We start from the raw sequence: 17,973 nt of genomic DNA on the forward strand, positions 1-17,973 counted from the left end.
AAGCAAGTAACCTTGTCTGATGACTGACTCCCTTGTATGAGGTAGAAATCCTACCTTGTAAACATTCACTGACTTCATACCCACCAGAGCAGCCCCCCTGCTCCCTCAGTAGTAAGAACATCAAGGCACCGATTCCGACCCTTTCATTGGTTTGGAAGAGGGCAGCACGCAAGAAATCTCTTTTTGTTTAGTTTAAACAACACCTCCTTGGGTACTCTGAACAACTCAGGCGTAGTAACATAATTTCTCCTCCCCTCCGCTGTTTTTAAACTGAGAAATTTAATGCTAATAGAACTTGAAGGTAGCAAGGGAAGCTTTTGTTTCTTTCTTTAGTAAGTATTTCTTTTTTATAAATCATATAAGGATCTTTGCTTTGCAAGGTTATGACTAGATAAGACCTAGAGTGAATGACAAAATATCTCTCTTAGATGCTGTGTTCAGAAACAAATGGGAATTATGTTTTATGGGAAACCTGTTGATTTCTTTTATTGCTACAGTGGTTGGATCAAAAAAATAGTGAAGGTAGTGGAGAAAGCAGGCCTGTGAGCAGCCTAGGGAGCAGGCAAACAGCAAATGGGAATTCTACTGCATTGATTTTGTACAGCAAAAGCTTGGTACACAGTGCCCTCTTTCTTTCTCTAAGAAGAGTGCATCCCTCTGAACACTGCTGCTGCAAGAAGCAGAGTTCTGGCTAAGAAGTATGTTGAAGAGATGCCAGCTCTTCAGCTCGGCCTCCTTCTTAATCTTTGTATGTTTGGAAATCCTGTGCAAGTCAGGGCTCCTCTAGCCCAAAGTGGAGGCCACAACAAATATGTGAGCTTAGACATTTGTGCCCCTGCAGAGAGATCGAACAGACAGGGACACACAAGCCTCTGCCAGCAGAAGAGGGGCTTTGACCCTCTGTAGGAGCACCAGAACTGTGTCTGCTTCAAACACTCTTTCTGTTGAAAGACTCTTCGGAATTTGGAGCACTTGCAGGACCCAAATGCAGAGATCCAGTGAGATCCTCGCTCTTTACATTCTCTGCGCCTCTACAAGAGTTCAGCCAGGCTGGTCACAAGTGGAACTGTCTCTCCTCTCCTAATTTTGGTAGCAACAGGAGGATGGGTCTTTTTGGAGAGCCCTCCTGATTGAAAGAAACACAAAATGTAGAGGTATCAGAGGCTGAGTTTTGACACTCTGGGAAAACACAAAGCTTCTGGAGTTAGAAACAAACCTTCGCGGGAAGGATCTGGAAGTAGCCTATTGCCCAGTGGTGTGGGAATGCGTGTGGTGGACAGACTGCACTCGGCATTTGGGGATGCAGCAGCTGCCGTGCCTGGCGCACATACAGGTGCTACTGAGGCCTCAGCTGCTCTCAGTTCCAGGAACTGGAGGAAGAGGCAGCCAGAAGGAGCAAAGAAAACACACACTGAATAATCAGGAAAAGAAGATAAACTGTGCTGAGTGGCAGCTGGTCTTTAGAGAACAGGCTGTGTAAATACCCCAAGGGCCTTGTGCATCATCCCTGGGAAGCCAGTCCCCAGAGAGGGACTCAGCTGGATCACCATGCCACTCCACACTGGAGGTATGTTTACTTCTGCACAGTCTTCAGTGTTTCCTGTGAGAACATTCCCCTGCTCATAACCAATATCTGCTGACCTTTCAACAGGCAATGTTTCCTTTCTGTGTCTGTACACATCTACTTGTGCCAGAAAAAGCCTCCAAATAAACTATTTACTGCTCATCCTCTTCTAGACACAGAAGGCAGAGGTGCAGTCCAGTCCCACTTTTTGCAGTGTCGAGTGGAGAGACCAGCCACCCAATAACAGGGTTGTTCATTTTGTCTTCAATGTATAGGTGACACACAGTGTAGTTTCTCTGCCTGTATGTTCTCATAATGGAAGCAGCTTGTAGGAAAACCTTACCTGGCATAATTTTCAGCATCATATATACTGACAGCTCTGTACTGATACTGTTGCAGTGGTAGAGAATGGGTGTCTTTTAGAAGAGGAATGCAGCTTGCCAGCACAGTGTTTCAATGCCTGCTGTTAATGTTGCTTCTGGCTGTAATTGTGCAAACCATTCATCAGTGAGTATTTAACAAAAGGTATCACCAGTTGCCCTTCTAATTTACCCATAGGTCCACTTTGTGTCTGCTATGTCCCTTTCTTTTTCTGTTTGTCCTTTGCTGTGTTTCTCTCTTCTCTCTCTGTCCCTCCCCTGGTTCTCCAGAAATATGCCTCGTAATGTTCATTCCCTGCAATTCATTTGTACTGGTGGACTTGCCAGTGCTGGAGGCACACAGCAGTTTTGGCACTGGCTTTGACATGATCTCCAGTGATCTTGGCAAAAGAACTGACCCCAGCCTGGAGCTGTACGTTTCCTTATGGTGCTCTGCAGAGGCCCCAAAGAGCAGGGATGCGAGAGGGAGAGGAACAGCTGAAATAATTTGCTACCAAATGGTTTCTTTGTCAAGGCTGAGGTTTGTGTCAGAAGAGCAGTGCTGTTGAAGCAGCACTTAGGTGCCCTCCAGCCCTGCTTGGTGCTTGGGCTGCAGCTACTGTAACAGTGAGACCTTCGGTCTTGCACCAACCAAATCCTTGGTCTTCCTTCCACTGTCCCTGGCCTGTAGTTTCCACCCACCTTTTCCATGCTTTTGTCATTACCCAACTCTTGGTTCAGCAAAGGAGCTATCTGTCAGAAAACTTTCAGTGACTGATTTACTCTAGGTAATAAATAAACAAGAAACTCTGCCTAGTACCATCCACACCAATGGCCTGTCAAGCACACAGCAGTGCTGGGGACATGCTGTGCTTGCTCCCTGACACAGACAACATCCCCGCTCCTAAGAAACTGTCAGTCTGATTTGGAAATGAAAAACAGCAAGAGACATGAGGAAGAAGAGACAAGATGTGCTCCATGGCAGAGATCTGCCTTTCCTCCAAAGAATGCATGTTACTTAGAGTGCTTATTTCATGCAGGGGAAAGGAGCTGGGGATTAGCTGTTATCTTTACTGTACGGGCAAGCATCAGGTAGTAGAAACAAACTAGAGAATGGAAAAGAAATTTAAAGAATTAACTTGGATGTTCAGAAAAGGTGAAAGGAACCAAATGCATGGTAACTCCTGGAATCTGCTTCTGAACTTACTGTTCCACTCCTTAGTTCTCTATCTAAGATCCATACAGTGTCAATTAAGGATCTGCGTCATCCTTTTGTTTATTGGCTGTTGATGGTGCCCACAGACTCTAAATGAGAACAGATAATTAATTGCATTTACTGCAGTACTAGGGAACTTGTGTGGGTATCAGAATCTAATTGTTCTAGGAATACAAACAAACAGACAACACAGAAGGACAGAAAAAAATCCAAGTTGCCTTCAGACTAAGTAGATAAAAGAAAGAGCTGGAGAGAGAAAGCATTATCATTTCCTTTTCATGTATGGGAAATAGAGCATTAAGAGATCAAATAGCTTGCCCAAAGTCATAGAGGGGGTGGGCCAGGAAGTGAACCCAATCCATCACCAGCCTTTGCTTGCAATCCCATCTCTTCTTTGAATAAGGACTCTGCTCCACCTGTGCAGGGAATGTGGTCATGTAGCTAGCAGGCGATAGTCTGAGTGGGGGAAAAAAACTCACAGTTTAGGATGTAAGTTAAATTGTAGTTCTTATGATTTATAAAAACTAAACTTCAGTATTTCTGTAAGAACTGATGCTGCTAGTGACTGGCTGCTCAATTCCATAGATCCATGAGAAGGACTCAGATTATTTCTGTGTTTATACTCACTTGCATCTGTGACTTGCTTTAATCTGAAAACTTAGAGGAGCTGCAATAGTCACCTAAATACTAAGGGCAATGTTTTAGGACAGGAAAGCAGGGAAACTAAAGACTTGGAACAAAAATCTGGTTTGTGCTACATATTTTTTAATGGAGACTGTCTTGAATATCCTCTTGAAGAAAGCCTGTCTGGAAGTTGCTGAGAGATGGAAAAGGTAGCTTGTTTTTCCAGAAGCTGAAGTGGTTGCAGCCACTTCTTGTGTAGCAGGTGGGCGGTGGGCAGTGAGCATACAGCTGCTGGCTCCTGTGAGCCCATCAATTTGCCACTGTCATCACAGCTGCTGGAGATCCATTCCTGTATCCTGCCCTCTGTAAATAGCAGCTCATAACCACAAAGCATCAAGCGTCTCTGGTCCAGCATCAGCTCAGGGAGCCAGAGAGCTGCTTGCTGAAAGCTGCTTTCTATTTGCTTGCAGATGTGTCAATATTTACCGAGTGAGGCTCCACTTTTGCCCAGCTGGAGCATGACAGCTTTGCCACTCTTGCACTCAGTGGCCCTATCTTCCAGCATTAACATCAGGAGGTGATGAGTGACCAAGCTGGCCTGATAAATGAGAAGAGATGTGCAAACAGAGAACAGCAAACACTTCCTGGGGGGTTCAGGACACCTGCTGAGAAAGATGTTAGATGTTCTTTTTTTTTTTTTGCAAAGATCAGGTAGCTTACGGTGCTGTATCAGGAGAGACATGGGAAAGGTGCTATTGGTGGTGTTGGGCGCAGGGGAAGGCCCAGCTATGAGGAGGGGTGCACAGGGAGCTGTTAAGGTGCTCTCATGGGGAAGGCACGGTGCCACCTCAGAGCTGTAGCTGTTTGGCTGAGGTTTCAGCAGAGCCTTGTGATTGCAAAAGCAAGGAGGGGGAAAGACAGTCCATGAGACACACCAGCAAGATTGAGCCCCTCTCCTGTCTTTGACTGTATAGGGGATGGAGAAGGCAGGATGAAGGATACACTTGCGGAGAAGGTACCATCACAGGCTGGAAGGCAGTGAGCTCCACTGCAGGGTTACAGCTGCAGTTCCTCAGTTATCAAATGTGTTTGAGTGAGCCATTATATGCAAATAAATTCAAGAGGCCAGTTTCTGACATTAAATGTTCAAGCTTAATTCTCCGGGATTTCACAGCTATTTGCAGATACTGTAGTGGCAGACACATTACAACTAATGGTTTGAATTTGGCAAGGCTTACTGGCATGTTCTGCTCTGTATTAGGTGGACAATAGCTCCCAGTGGTGGGGACTGGCAGAAGGGAGGGATTAGTAAACAGCAGAAAGGGCTTAGAGATACTGAGAGAGAATGAATGTTCAGAAAAGGATAAGCTGTTCAGTTTGGGCTGTTTGTTCTAAGCTTTTTTTTTTTAATCCCTCTCCATCGGGACCCTTTAGGGAAAGAAATTTAAATTACAGAAACTGGGTCTTTTTGTACTCTCTAAGTGACAGAGGAGCATAAGTTCTCCAGAGCTGGCTGATGCACCTTCAAAAATCCCTCAGGGGTATCATTGTGGGTGGCAGTATTTCCCTGAGGATTTAGGAAACAGGAGAAGGTGAGCAAGAAGGATAAGAGGACAGGGAGTCCAGTCATTATACAGAATCCTAGAATCACTTAGACTGGAAAAGACCTCTAGGATCATTGAATCCAACTGTTAACCCAGCACCGCCACATCCACCACTGAATGGGTACAACAGAGTGCAGAATAAGGGAAGTGGGGATAGACAGAGTATTGAAAGGAAAGCTATGGACAATGAAAGGAAGACAGGAAAAAAAATTACAAAAATGGGGAATAATGTAGCTTATGCACTAAGTGAGAAATAGGAGTTTTGGCAGCTGAACTGTGTATACAGTCAGACAGTGTCAGTAGCCTTTTCCAGGCTGTCTGATGGCGAGCTTTGCATCATAGATGGTTTAATGTGGCTTGGGACTAATGACCCAAAGGTTCAGATTTGCTTTCCCATTATGGATTGGACAGTTCAGCTCTAGTGGAGACCGGCATCTCACAGTGAAAACAGGGGTTCATTTCAGTGAATTTTTACAAAAAGTGTTTCAAACAAGCTGCCAGAGCAGAGTAGGGTACCAGCAGGGCCACACTCAGCACTGTCCTCTGAAGAGCAATGCAAGGTTACAAGGATCCCAGCCCTGCTAACAGAACCTGGGGCAGACGGCAGCTGCACCAGACTGCCTCCCAGAAGCAAGGTGGACAAGGTCAGACAACATCTGTTCTCTTTTAATCTCTTTTTTTATGTTTTGGTGTAGTGTTTTTGTGCCTAAAGAATTGCGTGTTCTGGTACATGCCTAGCCACTGTCCTGGATGGTGGTTCCTCAGACAGGCAGTGTTGCTGGGACTGAAGAGCTCTCCAAGGATGGGATGTGTCAGGAGGTGGTACAGGCTACAGACTCTGGTGTGTTTCTGATGGCCCAGCTCCTCCTGCCCCACCAGGCTTGGCATGACTCTCAGGACTCACCAGATCCCACTGGGAAGAGGCTGAACCATGCAAGTTGGTCCCCTTCATGTCACTGCTTCCAGTTGTTTTGATTACAAGTGGTGCAAATCAGGACAGCCTCCAGGGCTTCCTTCCACTCGTACCCCTTTACACTGTCTATGCCTGCAGGGTCCACTTGCCTGGAGCCACCAATGCTTTTAACCTCGTGCAGATGCCATTGAACAGACAAGGTTGAGTTAAGAGAAATGAGAGGAAAGAGGGGAATAATGTCCTAACAGTCTTCCACAAAGGCCTTGTGCTTTTTCAGCTTCCACCACTGCTTCCAGAAGTTTATTTGGGCCCGAGGAAATGAGCTAGAGGTGATCTCCCACTGAGAAAAGTGGTAACAGGTACTTTGTGGCATACTTCTCCATTTAACTCCCCTGCTGGAGGAACTCACAAAGCAGCTTCCAGGGCAGCAGCCTAGAGGATGAAAGCTTCTTGTGAAATAAAGGACTTAGACAGACTTTGGGAGGGCAGGTGCTCTTCTCTCCAAGCAGTGTATGAAACTCTAGATAACGTCCTTCTGCCTTGGTGTTTGACGGTGTGCCTGCAGCTCCTACAGGTCGGGAAACACAGGAGGATAATGTTAATTGCCTTCCATCCCATGAGGGCCAAGATCCTTGCAAATATTTGTCTTCCAGGAAAGCATCAGCAAGAGGAACACAGAACTGAACTTAACTGAAGTACCTTCTGCATGACAGCACACTGCAGTCAGGAGCAGTAATGATGGCAGTACTGCATGTGGACGAGCAGTCCAGATGGAAAAGGGATGTCAGAAATACACAGTGGGACAGATACTGGCGGGTAGTGAACACAGAGCAGCTCCAAAGCATTGTGAAATGACCCTTCTCCATGTCCAGCTCTAAGACAAAGCTGGCTTGATCTGTATTCCCAAAACTCAGAGCAAGGGAGGATGAATAAAGCATGGGGCCCTAAGCAGAGGGAGCTGCTGGCTTCCACATTTTCCAGACCAACATCACTCTGACTAGCATGTCACTGCTTAGGTGGATATGTCCTCCTCTTGAAGTCAGAAGGGGAAAGGGTGGGATAATGATACCCCACAGCTAAAGTAAAAGAGCGAGAGAAGCCCTGGACAGCTGAGCTGCTGTCCTGCTGTGCTGGTTTTGGCTGGGATAGAGTTAATTTTCTTCATAGTAACAAATATGGGGCTATGTTTTGGATTTGTGATGGAAACAGTGTTGATAACACAGGGATGTTTTCTTTATTGCTGAGCAGTGCTTGCACAGCGTCACAGCGTTTACTGCTTCTCACCTCATCCCACCAGCATGGGGGCTGGGGGTGCACAAGAAGCTGGAAGGGGGCACAGCCAGGACTGCTGACCCCAATTGACCAAAGGCACATTCCCTTTGGTCATATCCTACAGAGTCATTCCCTTTGGTCATATCCTACAGAGTCATGCTTAGCATATAAAGCTGGGGGAAGAAGGAGGAAGGGGGGACGTTCGGTGTTACTGTGTTTTGTCCTCCCAAGTTACTGTTACACGCGATGAAGCCCTGCTGCCCCGGGGATGGCTGAACACCTGCCTGCCCATGGGAAGCAGTGAATGAATTGCTTGTTTTGCTTTGCTTGTGTGTGCAGCTTTTGCTTTACCTATTAAACTGTCTTTATCTCAGTCCACAAGTTTTTCACTCATGTGGGGTTAAACCATGACACCTGCTTATACATCCAAGGGGCAGGAGCCATCAAAGGCTGTGACCTGTTGGTGATGCACCAGCAGACATTTGGACACCTTTTCCTGTCCCCATCTCTGTGCTGGAGGGAGGATGCTGAACTTCCTCACACCTCCTCCTTTGGGCTCTGTGCAGCAGGGAGGAGTTGCCACGGCTGGGGAGCACATACAGCTGTGGAAGCTACTGCTCTTCCACGGATGGCTATTCAAGGGCTCAACTCTTTGTTTTTTCTTTCATGCTCACAGCAGCTTTATTTTCCAGAAGCCAGTGAAAAGAGGATATGATGAAATCAAGTGAACCTCTCTGATTGCTTCTCCCAGGAAAACAGCCTCCGGGGAAGGACCCTATAAAGCCAGGAAGGAACTGCCAGGAAAAACAAAATAGTCTCTTAGCAGTGACTTCCCCTCCAGCTAGGGGAACCTCTGCCGCAGTCTCCCATAACAGAACAGTTTGTATCTCCCTCTTCATATCACTGCACAGATCAGGTACTGGGATGCATTGCCTTTTGTATGTTGCTTTGCAACAGTAGAACATAAGGGTAGGAGAAACAAACACAATCAGAGCAATAAGCACGTCAGTTCTGGTAGTTCCTTTCCCCTTCTCATCCCCCGCTGATAGATACCCAGTTTGGGAACCTGCAGAGGATGCTGATAAAGAACAGATGGGATGTTAGTTTACCACAAAGGCCATGGGTTAGTGCCCTCTATTGGAAAATCATTTTGCCTTTTTTTTCCTAACAATTTCTTCTAACTTTGCAGGATAGGGACATGTTTTGTGTGCTTACTTGCTGCAGGTCCTGGTTCCTGGGCCATGGAGGCATGAAAGCCTTTTGGGCACAGAGCTGCCCATACCAACTATCTGGAAGACAGAAAGAGTAATTTGTCCTCTTTCCTGGGAGTCAGTGGTTCTCAGAAAAACTGAACACTCACTTGGTTTGCTTTTACTTAAAGAGAGATGCAGGCTTGAATTAGTATTAGAGTGAAAACAAAAGCTGTTTGCTCTTTGATTATTAATCTTTAACAGAAACCTGAAAACAGTGGACTGTAGCAGAGGTGGTGCATTAGTGCCTCCAGAATCTGAGATAGACTGATGTATTTGAGTGTTGACTTCTCAATCTCAGGGAAAAAAATATTGTTGCAGACTGTAGGAAAGGCATGTGGTTAGCCATATTTAAAAATAAGTTATCTAAAAGGAGACAGTAGATTTTCCTGTTTTCCCCCTTTTTTTTGAAGACCTGTCATCATTGGTACACTTCAGTCCCATAACAGGGCTGTTCATAGAGTAAGGATTTTCTTTCTTAAATATGGAATCTAAGAAGGAAAGGGGGAATTGCTGTATTTTATAGCTTTCTGTTTGGAGTCAATTTAGTTACTTAAGCTCGTTTTGCTTCCCAGATTTTCAGGCTTCATCACACATGGGGCATGCCTACCCCAGCATCAGTGTTGAAATGCATCATAGAAACTGCATATAAACTCTAACAGGACTGAAGTCAGACAGACAAGACAGACATCCAGGGAGGCCAGTTAAGTCCAGCCAGGGACTTGAGGAAGCTTGTTAGACTACGATCCTGCAGCTCCACTGCTGTTGACAGCTTGGCTACTTGGAGCTAGATGAATCTGCCAGTGCAGCATTCCCTTCTCCAATAGCATTTTAAAAGGAAACATCTTGTGGATTCCTCTTCAAAGTCCTGCTATAACATGCCACTCTGCACACTGGACAGGTCCAGAAGTGCCCCTTTGCCAAGGGTCTCCAGTGGCTCCAGATGACCCTGAAGATTTTAGCTCTACACTTTTTAAGCAAATTAATCCCAAACCCATGCAGAGAACGCTGTGTGCAAAGAGCTGGTTTTCATGCTAGTGTGTTCCAAGGGCTGGTGTGATCCCACCAGTAGCTAAAGGAGGCCGATGGAAGCACAGAGAAGGAAGAAGGGGAGAGCATGATATGGGGTGGTTTGAATTTGGGTGGATGATTGACAGCGGCAGAGGGAAAGGTTGGAAAGAGACGGTCCTCAGCTATACCAATGTCTCTCACACCTCACCAGCAGGGTATACTGAGAGGGGAATAGAGCAGGATAGCTGAGCTAGTGAGTGCTAGTAGGTCCAGGACCTGCACAAAAACACCCACTCAGTACCACAAGGGAGCTGGATATGGAAGGCATGCAGGCTGGGCTTAGACAAGCAGACAAGAGATGTCACCCCTGTACTGCCCTGGTTTGTAGTGCTTGCTCTACTGAGCACTGCTAATCTGGGCAGGCTGGCAGCTGCTGTCAAATGATGGGCCGTGCCTCTGTCTTAGCACCATTTTCTTGTGCTGCACTTAGAGGTACACTCAGAGCCCCCGTGAACAGTGTAAGCTTTTACCTTTCTGAGCAGGGGATGGATGCTAACCCATTGCTGAGTGCCACAGCTTTAGCTCTGCAGCTTTGCTCTGCCTTCAGCACTGGCACAGTGTGATCCTGACAACTCTGTACGTTCTCAGTTTGCTAACTCTGCTCTTCGAAGAGGCTCAGGCAGCACCAGGGTCTCCAGTGCCACAGCTCTGCTAGCTCTGTCCTATCCTCTTCAGTCCCTTACTGGAGGACTCCTTGTACCTCTCTCCAACCTTGCCAGGCATCTGGAAAGGGCTGTCTGCCCCTGAGGAGGGACCAAGCTGGACCACTTCCATCATGGCCATCCTGTGGGCTGTTAGAGGTGGGCAGTTCTGTCCACACTGCCTGGTGCCCAGTTCTCAATCCCTTTGGGCCACTGTGGCACAGCCTTCCCAGCCCACAGCTGGGTTCATCAGCATGGCGAACATCTCATCACCCACTGCCATGAGGCTCTGCCAAAGTTCTGCTATAGTACACAAATCCATGCAGCAAGGAAGCCAAACCTGTCTGCACAGATGCCTTGTTCTAGGCACCAGCTCAGTGTTTGCACAGAACAGGACACCCCTCCTTCCCTCCCCACCAGAAAAATAATTCTCCAGTCAGAGCAAATGATGGTCCCATGAGCTGCCTCCAACCAAGGGCTCAAACACCTGCTTCCTTGGAAAGGCGTGGGAAGGTGGATAAGTAGTTCCTTTCCACCAATTACTCGTAGATCTATCTTCCTTTATTATGCTGAATTATATCTCATCACTCTTCAAATACTTGGAGGTCAGGATTCTGCTCCTAATCGAACATTCCTTAAGCAAACTAGATTTTGCTTTTGTAATGTTTTTCTGCACAGTGGCTCCAGCCACTCTTTGTTGCTGTTCTTTGACCTGCTTCTCTTTTGTCATGATTTTTCTGGTAATGGGGTTGCTTGAAATGAGCACAATATTCCAGTAAGCACAATATTCCAGGCATAGGAGCCCTGCCTGTCCCATTGCGTGTGTGATGTTGCCCTCAGGTGGTTACTTCAGTGAGAAGATGCAGCTTTAAAAAAACTGTTGATATTTCAGGACAGAGATTTGTAACTGCATGGGAGTTGCAGAAAGGATAACTGTGCTCTCTTAAGCTATGCCTTTGAGACAGAAACCAAGATTGAACTGGCTTTTTCTGGCTGTCCATCCTCACATCCAGCTCTCTGCATTTCAAGTGTATTTCCCCATGTGGATACTCCTGTGCTTAAATAGCAGCAGGAAGAGTCTCATCATGGGAATCCTAAGACAAGAACTGAGACACTTCCAGCATCTAGTTTTATTACTACAGCTACTTGTTTTGGTCACATTTTTCAGCAATTCTTTTTGTCTCACAATTCTATGCATTATAAAATCATATTTTCTTTCTTCGTTACACCAGGTGTTGTGTAATTCCTAGATTACAATTCATATGAAGTTATGGAAGGTGTTCAGAAGGTGACAAGAGACTCTATTAAAGGTCATATTACAAATTCATCATGTCATCTCTCCCCTAACTTAGCTCTTCTCAAAGCTAAACCATTCTGCTCACAAAGCTAAAACTTTCTGCTCACTCCTTCCCTTCTCCCTCACAGCCTCCACTGTCTCACTGATTATCATGCCATTTTTATTTTTTCCTGCCTTTTCTATTCCTCTCTGCCCCTTTGTTATGAAAGTGATCATACCTAACACTGATTTCAAGGTAGAGATACACAGCTGATTTATTTAAGGATTATTATGATACTGTATGCATTCTTGACCTATTTAATACATGACAACTTATTTTGATTTTGCTTTGCTCTGCACTCTCAACACTGCACTATTATCCACAGAGGTGCCCAGAGTTTTTCCCAGAGATCAGCTTTAACTCTGAATCTTTTTCATTTAAATATTAGATAACTGAAACATTTTTCTTCAAGTTTTCCTTAACTGACACACTGAGGCTCCATGTGCCACCACTTGCTCCCACTTATCTAACCATTGATTCATTCCCACTGAATGCAAAGGCCAAATTGAATGCAAATGCCAAAACTCTGACTTGGTTTAAAAGGAGCAGCTTTTATTAAATCCTATGTAAGTTTTACCAATCATCCTTATCTTACATAGATTTGTCCACCTCACTGAACATTTCATCCTCTGGATATGGTACAAAACTAAGCTGTGGTCTCACTAATGCCAGTGAACCTTTTGCTACTGAAACCAAAGGAGCTGGATCACTCTTAGCCACTGTATGTCTCAGTGCTGACCATGGGGGGATGCCTTGCAAATCACATCAGTGCCACACTGCTAAGAAATGGATGCTTTCTCCCATGTTTTCTTTCACCATCTCACTTTTTTTCCTTGCTTCCCGCAGAACAAATGCTTGTGCAATACCTTGGTGTGTCTGTAGGTGTGTCCTCCCAGTAACGTTTTGATCTGTTTGCTGATTTCAACAACTTCAGCAAGCAGAGGTTTAAAGAACAGTTCTGAAAGTGGTTTCTACACGTTTCAGGAAAACTGATTGTTTGGGGAAGTGCAGGGGAATTTTATGAACACACGTAGAGAGAACAAAGTCTTAGAATAACTCAGTTAGAAAGATGTTATGTTTGTATTTGCAAAATACAAAGTCTTTGTATTTGCAAATAGTAGCCGTATTTTGCAAATACACGTAGCAAATGAGGGATCATTAGTTCTGCTGCTTGTGGAACTGATTATTAATCTTTGGCAAGGATTCATCCTGCAAGCTGTTGTTGCCAAGTTTTCTTAATAGCCACTTGCAAAGGGCTTTAACCTTGTACCTTTCGGGAAGGGCCACTCAGTTACATGTGCAGGGATTTTGTTTGGATAAGTCTTTGCATGAATGCTGAAAAGATGGAGGGAAAAAATACACTTACAGACTTGCTGATAGAGTCTTTTTTACCATATTCAGACAGATATCTTAAAAAACAATACCTGCTTATTTTGTCACCTGTATTTGTGGGTCCTTGTATAAGACTCACGGTCCATAGTGCTATTTTCTTCAGGTGAAATGTCTGCAGTGCTGTTATATTCAATTATTCATTATATATCCTTGGTTTTCCAGACTAGCTGTTTTTAATGAAAGAGGAAAATCAGATCCTTATGTTAGATGTTAAGCTGATTTAGTGTTCATTTTCTTAATTCTTCTGGATATGAAGAGTTTCTTCATATTACTGTTGTTGTTGTTGTTATACAACGTAGGCATAACAACTAATAATGGACTGGTAGGAAAAAACCACAAAGAGAATAATTACTCATAAAGGAGGCCACAGAAGTGTTTCCAAATAGCTACTCCCCAAAAAGGGAAGAAATAATGTAGAAGAGCAGAGCAGAAAAGTCTCCAAAATTTCCAGTGAGCTGAAGACATCATGAGACTGACTTCTCAAAACACAGATCTCCTCTTTCTTCAGGCTTGCAAAGGGGAGCTCATGCTCCAGCATCCCCTTGTCTGCTTGCCATACCAATTGTGGGAGCTGTGTGGGTGCTTAATGCTCAGCTGATGTTTCTGCAAAACCTATGTTTAGACTTGGACTTCTTTTCCCTCTGAGGCCCTTCTCTGTAAGGAGTAGTTTTGGGAAGTTGGCAATGCAGAGTTATGGCAGAGCAATGGGACGGAGACAACCTGCCCCACTCCTGCAATGAACCTATTCCTCATATGCCACAAATCCCACTAATGCTCAGTGAAAGGAGGAGCAGGATTTCGCCAAGATAAGGATGGAGAAAAGGAACTAGGGATCTGGCCTGTGGTAATAGTCACTCTTACAGGATCCTTAGCTCTTGTGATTGCTATTGAGAAGGATGGAGATCATTCTCTGCCATTTCTTTTTGCCTCAATCAAATATAATTGGTTTTTTAATTTTTTTTTAACTGTATAAATTATGGAGTACAGACAACCTACACCTAATGATTTATCTGCAACACTTTGCTGAATATAAGACCTTTGCTTCTACCACCAATGCTTGTCATTACTATAACGACAAATCACGCAGGATAATTTTTCTATAAGGCATTGATACCTATATTGTCCCACAGATCTTTATACTAGTCCCTCCCTCAGGTGCCTTTGACCAGTTGCATCCCATCCTCTTTTTTTAAAGATTCTTGCTTTCTCTGCAAGGTGATAATTTTACATGGCTTGGAGTAATGGTTATAGGAGAGACATAATACACTCCTAAGATTGTAAGATAATAAAAATGGTATAAGTGACCAGGGTTTAAAGATAATTCTGTACTGATTGTATGGAGTTTCCTTCTGTATAAGAAATTCCTCATGTCCAGGCTCCTGGGCACCTGGGATAGCTGATCCAAACCTGCAAGCCTCCACCACACTTACTTACGAAAATGCCAGCAATCTGTCCCAAGAGGGCTCTGTCTCACATCATGCTCCAGGATCAACATTCCTGGCGTGCAGCACAGCAGGACCCATATCCCAGAGAGCAGCAAGGACCTGTACACCCGGCTTTCAGTGTGTGGCAGGGTGCACATGCAGGGACCATCACGTTTTGCACATCCAGGCACTGAGCTCAAGTTCACAGCGCCTGCTGCCTGCTTCCCTTCACCAATATCCCTGAGATTATCCCTGGAGTATCAGTGACCTAAATACACTGGTCTGGACTTGAAAGTTGCTTTTGTTTTTAATGATGTCGTGTCTTTAAAACCAGCACACGTAACGAGCTGCCTGTTTCCAAACAGCTGTTGTGTAACTCAGCTCTCCGCCAGCAGAGATGTTGCCTGCCATTCATTTAATGGGCTCGGTTTCACTGGGAAGTGCCTGGGGGAGCCTCTTAGCTCCCTAATTAGCAACAGAAGGGGCCAGTCCTGGAGGCAGCAGTGAAACATTTGTGAGGTCTCCTAACAATAAGGGAGGCAGAGAAGGGGCCTTTTCCAGCTGGGAAAACATTAACTTCTATTCAACTTACAGTGCAGAGCAGAGGACTGAAGAGAAACTATTGGAGGAAAGGTAGTTGCAGAAGTTATATTGGGCTTTCTAGGCAAGAAAAGAGCATTTGTGAAGGGGGAGGAGGGAATGGGAGAGACTATCCCTGGCACTCACAAGTTATCCATTGCTCCTGCAATCTGAGTTTTATATAAGGTACCGTGGAGCAACACAGAGGCTTTGTGGGCTGGCTGCCAGGAGCAAGGTGTTGCTGTGGTCTACTCTCAGATGTTTGAGCTGGCTCTTGTTAATAAGAATAAGGAATTAACAGCTTGGAAGTGCTTAGGAGCTCAGTGTTTCCACCAAGGATGTGATCTCTGAGGCTGAGCACAGAGCTTGCCATTCAGGACTGGAGCAGACTTTGGTGCAAAACAAATCTCCCACCAACCAGCTGAATGTCCTGCGACCTTACAAAGAAGGTGAAAATTTTGCTCATCCATTGAAGGTAGGGTAACATGCTTGGGGCTATTCCTTAATCCCCAGGACTCAGCTACATGCAATTCCATTTCTGGACAAGGCTTTTTTCATACAATACCAATTGAGAAGTATCCTGGGAGTATGGACAGCCCCAGCTTGGACCCATTTGACCATGGGGACTGTTCTCCTTCAGAAGTCATGAACAGAAATACATCATTCAGCATCTTTGGCCTGTGGGAGCAACTATCCAGTGAAGCAAAGGAAAGCCTCGTTAGCCTTAAGGACCTTCCTTAAAAGCAAAGAAGGTGAACTTCAAAGACAAAGTGAAATCATGGGGCAGGGTTGCAGAAGCCTGGAGGAGCACAGTGGAGATAATCTTTCAGATATTGCTCTGCACTGCAACATCGCTGGCCAGCACCTCACTGGTAGCAGCCACTGACCAGGTGAAAAGGAGAGAGCTGGTACCTGGTATAAGTCAGGAGACCATATTAAAAAAATCTCTTGTTGCTGAGCACCATTTGCTCTCTAGTTATATTCTCAAGACAGTGAAAGTGATATTGTGCATAAAAAAGGAAAATTATGCAGCAAAGCCTTCATGCTGTAAGGCAAAGGGCAGCATGTTGCAACCAGGGCCATAAAACCCAACGAGAGCATTGCGATGACTCAGAGTAATAATTTCCAAGTTGCCACAGCATCTCAGGTTATAGAAGAGCTATGCTCAAGGCTGTTGTCGTCCTCTCTTACCCCTATTCGTGACCTCATTTCATAACCAGAAATCACCAACTTTCCTTCTTGTGTCTCAGGTTTTGGTGTTAATAGTATTTATGAGGCTTTGCAGTTGGCAATAAGAAAGAAGAAAAGCCCAGAAGAGAAAAAAAATTAGGTCAAATAGAAAAATTAAAAAAAAAAAAATTGGAATTATGCATACTGCAAGCTCCTCACTCACACTAGTGGGCATCCAGTATTTTGCAGAACTGCTGCTTGGCCTTTGAGCGCTTTCTGCAGCAGCAGTGAATGGGCCTGGCAGAGCTGGCAGGTTATGTTGTGTTTGGCTCCCCCTACTATAGACAGCTGCTAAACCAGCTGAAAAAATACCTTGTGGTAACAGTTCCGTGTGAGCGTTTTCTGTCATTGCTGCAGGTGTGATCCTGCAGATCTCTGAAAAGAGCAAGATAAAAACATAGGAAACAAGTTCTCTGTTAGTATGTCATTAGTGCCATGGAAACACATTAAATCCCTTTACAAAATTATGCCAGTTTGAAATAGACCATGGGGTGGCAACGACTGGGCGTTTAGATAAAGATGCAACAATGAGATACAGTGTATCAAATGTTCTCTGTCAATCTAGGATCTGATCTCTCTCAATCTTTGGTGGGTTTTTTTGTTGTTGGGGGGTGGGGAAGGGTGGACGGGTTTCTGGTTTTTTGTTTGTGTTTCTGTTTTGGGTTTGGGTGGTTTTTGTTGTTGTTGTTGTTGAGTTGGAGGTTTTTTTCTTATGCCAGAATAGCAGCTAAAACAGCAAAATCACAGCCCCGGGAAAGAGTCAGAAAACTTTCCAACAGTGCTCCAAGAAGGCTTTTTAAAAATGGGTTTCCTGAGACTTCTGTCAAATAGGGATCCTGCTCTAGTGCAGGAAGATGCTCTGAGATGCTTTTGTGGTTTTTTTCGTGTGGGATTCCCCTTTCCGTTTATGGCACATGCATCAAAATCCCGTGGGAGGCAGACTTGTTGACTCCAGCAAGCAGTTTCTGCCTGGGTATGTGCATTTTGGCCACTAGAGGTTGTAAGAGAGAGGGGGAAAAAAAAATCTTGTTTTCTACCAGACAAGCTGCAGCAGCTTCCCAGATCAGGATTTTCTCTGGGCCCCTTTGATCTTTGCCCACCAACGCTCACACAAAACTCCTGCTCATACCCTGAATTGCAGTAGATAGGATCCCGGCATCTCAGCTGTTTCAGATTTATCGGTGTCAGTTTGTTGCCTTTTAGCCCCAGGGCATTAATGGCCTTAGTGTGATCCCTCATATCTTAAATTAAAATTGTTTTGATTCTCCTAAATCTTTTAGACAGAGACCAGCAACTTGTATCTTTTCTCTGCAGCGATAACGAGCTCTGTTGGCTCTTTTCCCACATTCCTGGCACAGATAATTTTACTCTCAGATGTTTAAGCCAGACCTTCCTCCACCAGCCTGTATGCTTTTTCCTAGTGCCCAGTAAGAAATAGAATTTTCCTGTGGTTCTTTTGTCTCCTGAAAACATCACAGCCTGTTGTACCTCAGCCTG

Source organism: Myiozetetes cayanensis, unplaced genomic scaffold (genome assembly GCF_022539395.1).
Source record: "Myiozetetes cayanensis isolate MyiCay16 unplaced genomic scaffold, myiCay2020 scf2-11, whole genome shotgun sequence".
Classification (NCBI taxonomy): Eukaryota; Metazoa; Chordata; class Aves; order Passeriformes; family Tyrannidae; genus Myiozetetes; species Myiozetetes cayanensis.